General features: G+C 36.1%; 1 pseudogene; it reads left to right on the top strand.

Moving 5' to 3' along the window:
• The first annotated feature begins 11873 nt into the window (after positions 1-11873).
• Positions 11874-12976, top strand: LOC118527843 (ribose-phosphate pyrophosphokinase 2 pseudogene; annotated as a pseudogene).
• The last annotated feature ends 243 nt before the right edge of the window (positions 12977-13219 follow it).

Below are 13219 nucleotides of genomic sequence, written 5' to 3'. Positions count from 1 at the left end.
CTCAATGGACTGAGCCACACAGGCGCCCCAAAAATAGTCTTTTTAAAAAAGAATTCTGAGCCAACTGGATATCTACATGCATAAGAATGCACTTTGACCCTATCTCATACTATATATAAACATTAACTCAAAATGGATCACAGAATTGAATGTAAAATCTGTAACAATAAGACTCTTAGAAATAAACATAGAAGTAAAACTTAATGACCTTGGATTAGACAATGATTTCCTAGATGTGACATCAAAAGCACAAGCAACAAAAAATTGATAAATTATACTTAATCAAAATTAAAACATTTTGTGCTTCAAAGTGCAAGAAAAATGAAAAAATACACTGAATGAGAGAAATATTTGCAAATCATTTATGTCATAAGGGACTTGTACTCAGAATATTTAAAGAATCCTTACAAGTCAACCACAAAAATATAATCAACCCAATTTAAAAATAAACAAAATATTTCAAAAATATTTCTGCATTTATACAAATAGCCAAATAAGTACAGGAAAAGATACACAACATCACCAGCCATTAGAGAAATGCAAATCAAAACCACAACACGGTATCAGTTCACACATACACTAGGATGGCTATAATAAAAAAGACAGACAACAAGTGATAGTGAGGGTGTGGAATAATTAGAACCCTCATACAACACTGGTAGAAAGAAAAAATTACACAGTCACTTTGGAAAATGGTTAAGAAATTCCTCAAAACTAGACATAAAGTTACCATTTCATCCAGCAATTACACTATTAAATATATAACCAAGTCAACAAAAACTTGCACAGGAATGTCACAGCAGTGATTCATGATAACCAGAAAGTTGAAACAATCCAAAATGCCCATCAGCTGATCAATGGATAAATGAAATGGGCCATATACAAATAAGGGAATATTATTCAGTAACAAAAAGGAGTGAAATACTGACACACATTACAACGTGGATGAACTTGAAAACCTGATGCTACATGAAAGAAAGTCTGCAGGGTAGGGGAAAATGGAGAGAACTGCCAGTAGGCATGGGCTTTCTCTTTGCAGTGATGAAAATACTTTAAAATTAGATGGTGATGATGCTTGCACAACTGTGTGAATATACACTTTAAAGGGTAGGTTTTACATGTGAATTTACCTCAACAAAGTATTATTTTTAAAGTTTTTAATAAATAAAAAGACAGCTGGATTTCCAAAAAAATAAATGCCCAAAGTCATCAGCTAAAAGGCAAAGAAGCTGGGAAATACAATATTTTTATTCTAAAGCCTAATAACCACTTTACTATGCTATAGGCATCTCTAAGTAGTAAATTGGAAAAGATCACCAATAAGATGTACTCCATCCCTAAAATTCCTCAATTCTATGGTTTATTGCAGAGAGGCTGTGTAGGTTTATACCCTACTGATTCAGAACAAAGTGGGTACTAGGAAGAACAGATCCCAGTGACTTTCAAGTAAAATCAGAATTAAGAGCTAACTCTGAACTCATAGTATGAGGATCATGCCTCCAGAACACATTGGCGAGTAGTTCTCAGCTTAAAAGAAAATACCTCTCCTCTCCCGGAAACAAATCCCTCCAATATGTAAGACTGGCCACTATTGACCTAGCTCCTCTACCCCTACCTTAATCACCAGTACCCTACTTTTCAACATTCCACATACTATCAGCCTTTGCAAACAAAATTCCCTACCCCATCAAACACTTCTACAATCTTCCTTATAAAAATATTTCCATGATTCCAGAAAAACTGATTATGTTCAATAATCAAGCCAATCAACAGGTCAAGTAGTATAAACTGAGTTGTCCAATTAATATTTTCCAAATGTAAAATTTGTAAGGCACAGATTTCTATAATTCTATAGAACAGAACACAGAAATACGAAAAGCTGGTAAGAGGGGAAGGACATTCAAATATTCGCAGGCCTCTGCAAGATATTTATTCCATATTTATTAGATTCAGTATACTGAAAAGCACAGGTGTTTCAGTTCTTAGAATGAAGCAAACACAGAAACAATAATTTTCAGAGTCTGAAGAGACCTTAGAAATCATCCAAACCAACCTCCATATTTTCCGGGCTAGAAAAGTGCAGGGCTAAGAAGAAAACAGATATGACTAGCTCACACGTTTTGTGGCAGATGTGCAACTTGAATGCATGTTTCTTGATTCGTGGACCAGTTGTCCTCTTGCAGTTTTAGTTCCCATGGCTTCAGAGCAACTGTGAATTGTTTGAGAAATGTGTCCTTTTTTTAACAACCACAAGTATGCAAACTATAAGTACAGTCCAGATGAGGAAGTTTAAATTACTCCTCTTGACCCTCTAAATTGCTCCAATACAACCCCAGCACCACGAAATGTTTTCCTGTTAGTCTCAGATCATTCTCTAAATGTAATACTAGGAAAGTAGGTTAACTGTCTCAAAGACATGACTCATTGGAAGATGAACACTGAGTAATGTCCTTTACCTAAAACCAAGAACTCAACGTTGTAGATGATTCAAGAGAATAAGAGTTTCTTCACCATTATTCCCTCATGCATTTCTCTTCTGTTCCTCTTTGTTGTTTTTAAACTCCTTTCCCTTTCCCCTTGCCTTATTTCCACCTCTCTGCTCAAAAAGTCCAAGTATATAGCAGAGAGAGTAGGACCAAATCAGACTGAATATTCCCTTTGCTCCCCGCAAAGACTCTCTCTATTCTCCCCACCCAAAGTATGTGAACAAGTTTCTCAGTCACTGCCAGCTTTCCATTAGTTCAATCATTGATTTTAAGCTCCTAGTTCACTGTATATAAATACAGTCCTCTCACAACTTTTCATAAAATAAAAATCTAGCAATGGGGGTGAAGAGCATTGACATTCTGATCATCTATTATAATAGTAATATTTTGTTTTTTTTTTTAATTTTAAACAAGCTGCAGTTTGGAAAAGCAATGTGTTTTGTTTATCATGTCAAGTTCTTATGAAAGTATTTGAGTTGGATTTCATCCAAAATCTATAATTCACCATGTAATGCATAATTTTGCTGTCATATGGCCGCAAATTTTGACACTTATTTTGCCAGAAAACACAGGTATGAATATGAAAGAGGCCCCCTCAGAGATTTACTGCTTAATATCCCACTAGTTCCCCAGTCTTTCACTGTCAAAGCTCAGCCATCCATTATTTTCCAAGCAGATTTTTTTGCCCTTTGTTTCTGCTCAGATTTGCTTAAAAATCACCCTTTGAAAGATCCATAGGCTATTTTTAATTGTTGTTGTTTCAAATCCTTCAATAATAAATGCCATAAACTGTTCTGGATAAAGATTTTCATAGCAGAAAATAAATATAGATGATTTTATAATTCCCTTAAAATGGTAATAGTTGTAGATATTAACAGTAAAACTTTTTATTATTCCAATTTTATTATTATCACAATTTCAACAAAAATCACTCCTTCTCTTCCTGCTTATCTGCCTCAAAATTGTCTCAGGTATACAAGAGTCATTACTGAAAGAAAAATGGGTACTTTTCTGACCTAAGAACTATTAAAATTTAAATAAATCCAAAATTCAGCATTTTCTGGGTTAAATTAGTGCACTACTTCAGTATCTGCAATTCAAATAAGTCCTCTGAGAAATTGGCCTCCACAACCAGTGACGTGCTGCTGAACTGAACAGATCTCCAAAATATCCTAACAGATTTCTTTCTTTCATTGTAGAATTGTTTCCATCTGGTGCTTAGATATTAAACCTGGAATATGTAAAGGCTCTCCCCTCTCACCCTGTTTGACTTCCAAATGCTGGCAAATAATTTGCATTGTCAATGAATTGAGGATTAAAATTTTGAACTTAACTGTGTAGTTATAAGATGTACAATTTAAAGTGATAGATCTTTGAAGTAATGAATTTTTTTCTTTTCATTTTGAGAAATGGAAATTTGAAGTGTTTGCAGAATATTCTAACCCAATCCAACTTTGCTTGAAAAAAATAATAAAACTTTTCTTAATTTTCTTCCCAAGTTCAGAAGGTTGAAATATGAATTTATGAAGAGCACTATAGGCCAGTCTTTGTAAGTATGTATATATTCATAACAGAATAGGAGCATCTAAAAACTCCTGTACTTATTTGTTCAGATAGATAGATATTTAGATGCATACATGCAGAAGTTTCCAAAATCCTGGGTCCATGGACAACAATTTCTTCATGAGAATTTTAAAGATCCTTACAGTAATAAAAAATGTCTGACTTTTAAGACTGGCAACATTTTTCATAGCATCTCAATTGGAAAGCACAGAGTTACTTCTAAGAAACCTAATTGCTTCCAGAAATGTTTAAACCACTAGGGGAGTGTTTATATGAAATGAGCAACAGTCACAGGAGTGAATAAACCAGTTCTCTGCACTGCATGTTGCAGTGTAAAGGCCTAGGAACACACATGGAGAGTTATAAGAGAACCATGTGCAAGACACAATCATTTTGTTCAATCTCTTTCTTCTTGTCATTAGTCCACTTCTACCCATCCCTCTTCAACTAACAGTGGATCTCACACATCTTCCGGAGCACACAGTTATCCAGTTCTCTTGTCCAAATCTTCACACTTCATACCTGTCCTCCCTTCACTGTTCTTTTTGATGCCCCATCATACTTTCTTCACATTGTCTCTTATTTAACTGCTTCTTTTTTTTTTTTTTAAGATTTTATTTATTTATTTGAGAAAGAGAGAGAGTGAGTGAGAGAGAGAGCACAGCCATGGGGAAAGGCAGAGGGAGAAGCAGACTCTCGCTGAGCAGAGAGCCCGATGCAGGACTCGATCCCAGGACCCTGGGATCATAACCTGAGCTGAAGGCAGCCACTTAAAAGACTGAGCCACCCACGCCGTTAACTGCTTCCTTTAATCTCTTTCTCTTAAATTTGATCTGCCTTGATCTCCTGGAATATTTTTTGATGCATTTCTCCATTTCATGTCCATTTCATGGCTAGTTAAAAAAATAACTGAGTTCCCTCATAGCACTTGAAACTAATTACCATTTTCTGTTCAGTGTGCTCTCACATTTAACTTTAAAAAAAAAAAATTAGGAGACACTCAGGAAAGGAACTGATACAACTTTGGGGAGGACAGTTAAGAATGTTTTGCTGATAAGTATATAACCACTTGACTGATTCTAACAAACATTTGTGGGAATCTTTTATTTTTTTAAGATTTTATTTATTTGAGAGAGAGAGAGAGAGACAGCGAGAGAGGGAACACAAGCAGGGGGAGTGGGAGAGGGAGAAGCAGACTTCCTGCTGAGCAGGGAGCCCGACGTGGTACTCGATCCCAGGACCCTGGGATCATGACCTGAGTTGAAGGAAGACGCTTAACGACTGAGCCACCCAGGTGCCTCTGTGAGAATCTTTTAAAGCAATTTTGTTCAGCCAGATTTCAAGATGCCATGCAATGAATTTCTATAGTTGCCTGCCATGCAAAATATCGTAGTACAAATTTAGAGCTAATAGAACTAATCTTCTAGGACAGACATTCTAAAAATATTATATATGCTTTAAAACAAAATCTGAGCAATACCCAAAATACTCATTGCAGTTGGCAACATATGAGCATTATAGAAAATCACAATGTGTTCTTCTGGCTACATACAACAAACACAAAATATCTATGCTAATAAGGAATTGATGTAATGGTTTTGTGTCTTCATCTATTCAGAAAGCAGAAAGAAAGGGGAATTTAGTTTCATCTGATGAAAAATTGCATTTTCTTTGCTTCCCTTTTCCCTTCCTCTCTCCATCTGCCCTCCACTTCACCCTCCATCCCTTTAAGATTTCTCCATTTGTATTACAGCGGCACAGATTCAGAGGAGAGGAGGGCTGGCGTCTGATATCTCGGGTGGTCTTAATAAAGCCTTAGTCTTTGGCTAACCTCTCCTTAGACTGGAAAGTGGCCAAGAATTTCCAATACTAAGGAAGAGTCACTTTGAAAAACTCTGTATGTATGTTGAAGCGCATGTCAATATATTTGCTCTGATTTAAGAAATAAAACTGAACAACCGGGCCTTGTCAGCCAAAGCAACAACTATTTCTCCCAAACTTAAAACACATCCTTGTGTAAGTTATGGTTCTTATTTGGTTTTTGTGTTCATTTATTTCAGTTTCTTGTTTGACATCTCCCACCAGTTGAGCCAGGAAACTCATGGCAGTGCTTCAAAAAATAACTCCACCCCACATTTATTTTTTAATTTGTTCTGATTCTTTACTCTTTTAAACTCACAAAGTGCCCAAAGGAGATAGTATTTGCTTTTTATTTTTAAGTACAGTTTTAGAAACCATATGTAAAATCTCCCTTGCAACTCCTCCTTTTGATTAGAAAATTATATTAGATTCATATTTGAAAAGTCAGTTGTATATTTTAATTAAAGGGAGAAATAAAAAGTCTTTTTCCCTAAAGCAGGCTTACAAAGAATGGAGAAGTTATTTCTCCCAATAATGACTTAACAAATGAGGTTTTAGTCCCCTGAATTAGGGTAAAGATTAGGAGGAAAAAACCATCCGTACAGTGAGCATTTATTATCATGGACTTTGAAAGTGCCTATCTTTTTGGTACTTGGCAACACATAGTAAAACTATCCACAAGGATTTTAAAAAGGCAACATTATTTCAACAAAAATAGCCAAACTGTTGCCAGACAACAAAGTAGCAAATTCATCTAGGCTCACTGGTGCATGTCTTGACTTTCCAAATGAAACTTTGCATCAAAGGAAAAGCTTGAGCACCTTCCTATAAGATCAATCAAAACTAAACTACAATTGATACAACTTTTAAGAGTTACAAATTTCCACCATTCTAATCTCTCTAACTCTTAAGAGCAATCTTATTTTGCTTGATTGCAGTTCAGTCAGAAGAAAGAAAGGGGATATTTAAAATGCAGAGTTTGTAATACAACACTGGTTTTGTTTATTAAGCGGTTTTCTCTAAAAAGAATACCAAAACTTTGTACACTTGATCGGACTGGTACTGGAAAAAGTAAACAACACTACCAAATAATGATGAGAACATTTTATCCAGTTAGCTCAAATAGATAAGCCTTGCTTTTAAGTGAAAAATTCCATGGAAACTGATGTACAAAAGAAGGGAGCATCTCAAGTTCACACTAGAAAGGTCACTGGCAGAGATCAACTTCATAGTATTTAGTGTATCTATCCTGGAACAAAATAAGGCTAAGCTGATTGAGCAGGGATTTGAGCCTACAAAGGAGTAAGTCCAGGTATTAGAGATTAATGTTTAAAGAACTACACTCCTTATTTTCAACATTCTCCTTATATTTTTTGAGTTCTTGAATAACTTAGAGAAGAACTCCATAACCCAAACCATCTTCAAAATGATAATGTACAAGAAACCCCCCAAATAATCAGTCCTCTTTGAATGTGCCTCTGTTCCATAAGAATGTGAGAATTAGGTTTCTCCAGAAAGTGAGAAACCTATTTTCAATGATGATGACTTTTCTTTATTTTCTTTTTTTTTTTAATATTTTATTTATTTGACAGAGAGAGAGAGAGAGCATGAGCAGAGGGGAGGAGCAAGCGGAGTGGGAGAAGCAGGCTCCCTACTGAGCAGAGAGCCTGTTGTGGGACTCGATCCTGGGACCTCAGGATAATAACCTGAGCCAAAGGCATATGCTTAACAGACTGAGCCACCCAGGCACCCCCACTTTTCCTTATTTTCCTTATTTTCAATTGAGAAAGGAACAAAAAGTAACTAAAATAACTTTGAATTTGAAGTTTTACAACTGTACATGTTGAAGATATCTTTTTATCCTGAGAATATTTAGAAGAATGCTAATAGTTAATAGTGACTAACATTGACTCTGTTTCAATATGGTAGATTGAGCACATGTATCTAATTACAATATTTTCTGAAACCCCACTAAAACTATAGTAAAGTATTTTTTAGTAAAGCATTTTTTTTAAAAATACTTTGAGTTATAATTGACATACAAAAAGCTGCACATATTTAGTGTATACTACCTTATGAGTTTGAAGACAAGCATATATAACTATGAACTCATCACCATAATCAATCTCATAAACATATCATCAACTCCAAAAGTTTCCTCCCACCCTACTTATTTATTTGTGTATGTGTATGATAAGAAGACTTAATGAGATATCATCTCATACCCAGATGTATGGTTATTATCAAAATCACAAAAGATAACAAGTGTTGGTAAGGATGTGGTGAAAGGGAACTCTTGTACACGGCTGATGGTTATATAAATTGGTATAGCCTTTATGGAAAACAGTATGAAAGTTTCCTCAGAAAAATGAAAAAATGAACTACCATATGATCCATCAATCCTATTTCTGTGTGTATAATCAAATGAAATAAAATCACTATCTCAAGATATCTACACTCCCATGTTTTTTGCAGCATTATTCACAGTAGACCTATGGAAGCAACCTATGTAGCCATTAATTGATGAATGGATAAAGAAAATGTGATATGTTTACACGGTGTATATTATTCTGCCTTAAAACAGAAGGAAATCCTGCCATTTGTGACAACATGGATGAACCTTAAGGACATAATGCTAAGTGGAATAAGCCAGAGAGAGAAAGACAAATACTGTATGATCTCACTTATATGTGGAATCGAAAATAGTCAAACTCATAGAAGCAGAGAATAAAATGGTAGTTATCAGGGGTTGGGGATGTGGGGGAAATGGGGAGATGTTGGTCAAAGGGTACAAACTCTCAGCTATAAGACGAATAAGTTCTGGAAATCTAATGTACAGCATGGAGACTACAGTTAGTGATAATGTATATTTGAAATTTCCAAAATTTCTTATCCAAAAAGGGGGAGGTAACTGTACGAGGTGTTGGATATGTTAATTTGTTTGATTATAGTAATCATTTCACAGTATATACATATATCAAATCACATTGGATATCTTAAATATGTATAGTATAAGTTAATAATACCTCTATAAAACTGAAAAAATATATATCACACATTCAAAAACCAGGAAAATATGACTCAGAATGAGAAAATCAATCAATCAATATAAACTGAACCAGAGCTGCTACGAGTGTTACAATTAGCAGATAAGTGCATTAGAAATGTTACTATAAATATATTCCAGGGGCACCTGGGTGGCTCAGTTGGTTAAGCGACTGCCTTCGGCTCAGGTCATGATCCTGGAGTCCCGGGATCGAGTCCCACATTGGGCTCCCTGCTCAGCAGGGAGTCTGCTTCTCCCTCTGACCCTCCCCCTCTCATGCTCTCTCTCTCTCATTCTCTCTCTCAAATAAATAAATAAATAAAATCTTTTTTAAAAAATTAAATAAATAAATAAATATCTTCCACATGTCCAAAAGTTAAGACATGGAAGATCTTTTTTTTAAACCCAAATCAAACTTTAAAGATAAAAACTACGTTGTCCAAGGTGAAAAAATCTCTGAATAAGATTAATGGTAATTAGGCACTGCAGGAGAAAAAGAGTAGTGAACTTAAAGAGAAAATAACAGAAACTATCCAAAATGAAACATGGATAGAAAAATGAAATAACTTCCCCCCGCCAAAAAAATGAATATATAGCATCATTGTGAACTATGAGACAACTTCAAGCAACCCAAGATATGTGCATTTAGAGTCTTCCATGGAGAAAAGAACAAGAAGGGAAAGCAAAAAAATATGTGAAGAAATAACCTCCAAAACTTTCCAAATGTGATGAGAACTATAAATCTCCAGTCCAAAGAACTCAGTGAACTCTAAGCACAAGAAACAAAGAGGGGCACCCAGGTGGCTCAGTAGGTTAAGTGTCTGCCTTCAGCTCAGGTCATGATCTCAGGGTCCTGGGATCGAGCCCATGTCAGGCTCGCCGCTGAGCAGGGAATCTGCTTCTCCCTCTCCCTCTGCCCCTCCCCCCCTGACACTTGTATGCTTTCTCTCTCTCTCTCAGATAAATAAATAAAATCTTGAAAGGAAGGAAAGAAGGAAGGAAGGAAGGAAAAAAGAAAGAAAGAAAGAAAAAGAAAGAAAGAAAGAAAGAAAGAAAGAAAGAAAGAAAGAAAGAAAGAAAGAAAGAAAGAAAGAAAGAGAAAGAAAGAAAGAGAAAGAAAGAAAGAAAAAACCATGCCAGGGTATATCATAATAAAATTGCTTAAAATCAGTGATAAAGACAAAGTCTTAAAAGCAGCCCCCTAAAAATAAACGTGTAATATACAGACAAAAAGATGTGAAAATGACAACAGATTTCTAGTTGGATGCAATGCAAGAAGGAACACAATGGAGCAATATGTCTAAAGTACTAAGAGGAAAAAAAAAATGCCAAACAAACAAACAAACAAACAAAACAGTAGGGGCACCTGAGTGGCTCAGTTGGTTAAGCATCTGCATCAGCTCAGGTCATGATTCCAGGGTCCTGGGACTGAGCACCCTGCTCAGAAGGGAGTCTGCTTCTCCCTCTGTCTCTACCCACCCCTGCTTGTGCTCTCTCTCTCTCTTTCAAATAATTAAATATTTTTTTTAAACTGCAGAATTTTATACCTAGAGAAAACATCTTTGAAAAATGAAGTCAAAATATTTTTCAGACATATAATAGCAACAAAAATTTATCATCAACATACTCACAAAAAATTACATTGAAAAACTCTAATATTTAAAAACTAAGAAATACTTTTAAATAATCCATGGCTCTAAAAAAGAAAAAAGTAGAAAAAGAAATTAGAATGTATTTTGAACAGAATGAAAATACAAACACAATTATTATGGGTTAGACTGTACCCCCCAAAAAATTATGTTCAACTTCTAAACCCCCAGGATCTCAGAACATATGTGACCTTATTTGAAAATAGAGTCATTATAGGTATAATTAGTTAACTCAAGAAGATGAGGTAATACTGGATAAGGTGAGCCGTAATCTAAAATGACTGGTGCCCTTACAAGAAGAGACACACACAGAAAGAACATCACATGATGAGAGACACAGAGATGAGTACAATGCACCTTCAAGCACCAAGAATTACTGCTACCATGAAAAGCCAGGAAGGGTCAAGGAAGATTGTACCGAGAGTCCCAGAGGGAGCATGGCCTTGCTGACACCTTGATTCCAGACTTCTGGCCTCTAGAACTGTGAGAGAATAAAATTTCTATTGTATAAAGCCACCCAGTTTATAACACTTTGGTACGACAGTCCTATAAAACTAATAAAACATATCAAAACACGTGGGATGCCACTAAAAAACAGTACTTAGGGAGAAATTTAAAGCACTTAATACTTACACTGGAAAATAAGAATCAACTCAAGTCAATGACATCAGTTTCCAAAGTAGAAAGAGGAAATAAAATAAATATCAGAGCATAAATTATCTAGAATTCAGAAAATTAAAAAAAAATGAAACCAAAAAATGGTTCTTTAATAACATCAATAAAATTGACATACATTCTAGCTAGACTACTAGAAAAAAATTTAAATAAAAGAGAGGTGACACTAGTTACCAAACTCAGGAATGAGGGAAGTAACAGAACTATAGATTCTATGAATATTTAAAAGATAGTAAGGGAACACTGTAAACATATTTATGGCAATAAATTCAGCAACTTAGATAATGGATAAATTCCTTGAAAGATACAACTACTAATGCCTACATAAGAAATAAAATACTATCTATGAAAAATATTTAATTGTAGTTAACTTTCCCAAACACAGAAAAAATCCAGGTACAAATAGTTTGACAGACCATTTCTCCCAAAATTCAAGGAAAAAATAATACCAATTCTACACATATGCTTCCAAAAAAAATTGAAAAGAAAGAAATAATTCACAAATAATTCTATAATGCCAGAATCACCATGACATCATAACCAGACAGGGACAGCCTGCTCGCATGGCAGCCTCCGGTGCCCGCCACCTCTGCCATGCCCAACATCATGCTCTTCAGCAGCAGCTTGCACCAGGACCTGTCCCAGCACGTGGCTGACTGGCTGGGCCTGGAGCTGGGCAAGGTGGTCACTAAGAAGTTCAGCAGCCAGGAGACCAACGATGAGATCAGTGAAAGCAGGAAGGGCGAAGATGTCTAGAACATCCAGAGTAGCTGTGGAGAAATCGACAACAACCTGATGGAACTCCTTGTCATGATCAACGCCTACAAGATCTTGTCATCATCCAGGGTGACTGCTGTGATCCCATTTTCCATACTCTTGACAAAATAAAAAGGACAAAAGTTGTGCTCCGATTTCTGTGAAACTTGTGGCCACTATGCTCTTGCTAGGGCAGATCACATCATCACCGTGGACCTGCATGTCTCTCAGATCCAGGGATTCTTTGAGATTCCAGTGGATAATCTGTCCATGGAGCCTGCAGTCCTGCAGTGGATTTGGGAGAACATTGCCAAGTGGAGGAACTGTATTATCATTTACCTGATGCCAGGGGAGCTAAAATGGATGTATCAATTGCAGTGAATGTGGGTGAATGTGGAATTTCCCTTGATTCACAAAGAGAGTCAGAAAGCAAATGAAATGGACCAGATGGTTCTGGTGGGCCACGTGAAGGACTGCATGGCTGTCCTCATGGAGGACATGGCTGACACATGTAGCTGCCATGCTGCTGACAAGCTACTCTCAGGAGCCACCAAAGTTTATGCCATTTTTACCCATGGGATCTTCTCTAGGCCAGCTATTTCCAGCATAAATAATGCTGCCTTTGAAGCTGTTGTCACAAACACCATTCCACAAGGGGACAAAATGAGACATTGTTCCAAGATTCAGGTTACTGATATCTCTATGATCTTGGCAGAGGCAATCCCAAGGATACACAACGATAAATCTGTGTTTTACCTGTTTGGTTACATCCTGCTATAGATCCCAGATGTGAAGTGTGGAGCAAGCCTTCACTGGCTTCTGAATTACATGTGTTTATCTGACTTTTTAGTTTTAGGACTCAGCAACTGTAGGATAAGGCAAAAGCATCTGATCTTTGTATACTCCAGAATCCATTGTTTCCCCCTTCTCAAGCTCAAGAGCATTTATTTCCAGTTTGTGGAGAGGGTAGTGGTTATTTGATCTTTCATTAGTGAGAATAATTCATCATCCTGACTTGTTCTGATAAGTGACCTTTTTCTTTGGTCTGTCAGTACTTTGAGGCCCCAACTTTCAAGTATATAATTCCATTGCAGAAGTTCATAGTTTATATATTTTGAGGGTGCCAAAGGTGACTTCAGATTAAAGCCTTCTGTGTAAATAATGATAATGCCAAAGGACATTTG

Source organism: Halichoerus grypus, chromosome 1 (genome assembly GCF_964656455.1).
Source record: "Halichoerus grypus chromosome 1, mHalGry1.hap1.1, whole genome shotgun sequence".
NCBI lineage: Eukaryota > Metazoa > Chordata > Mammalia > Carnivora > Phocidae > Halichoerus > Halichoerus grypus.
Note: the sequence above shows the minus strand (reverse complement) of the source record. Positions and strands in the feature narration are given on the sequence as shown.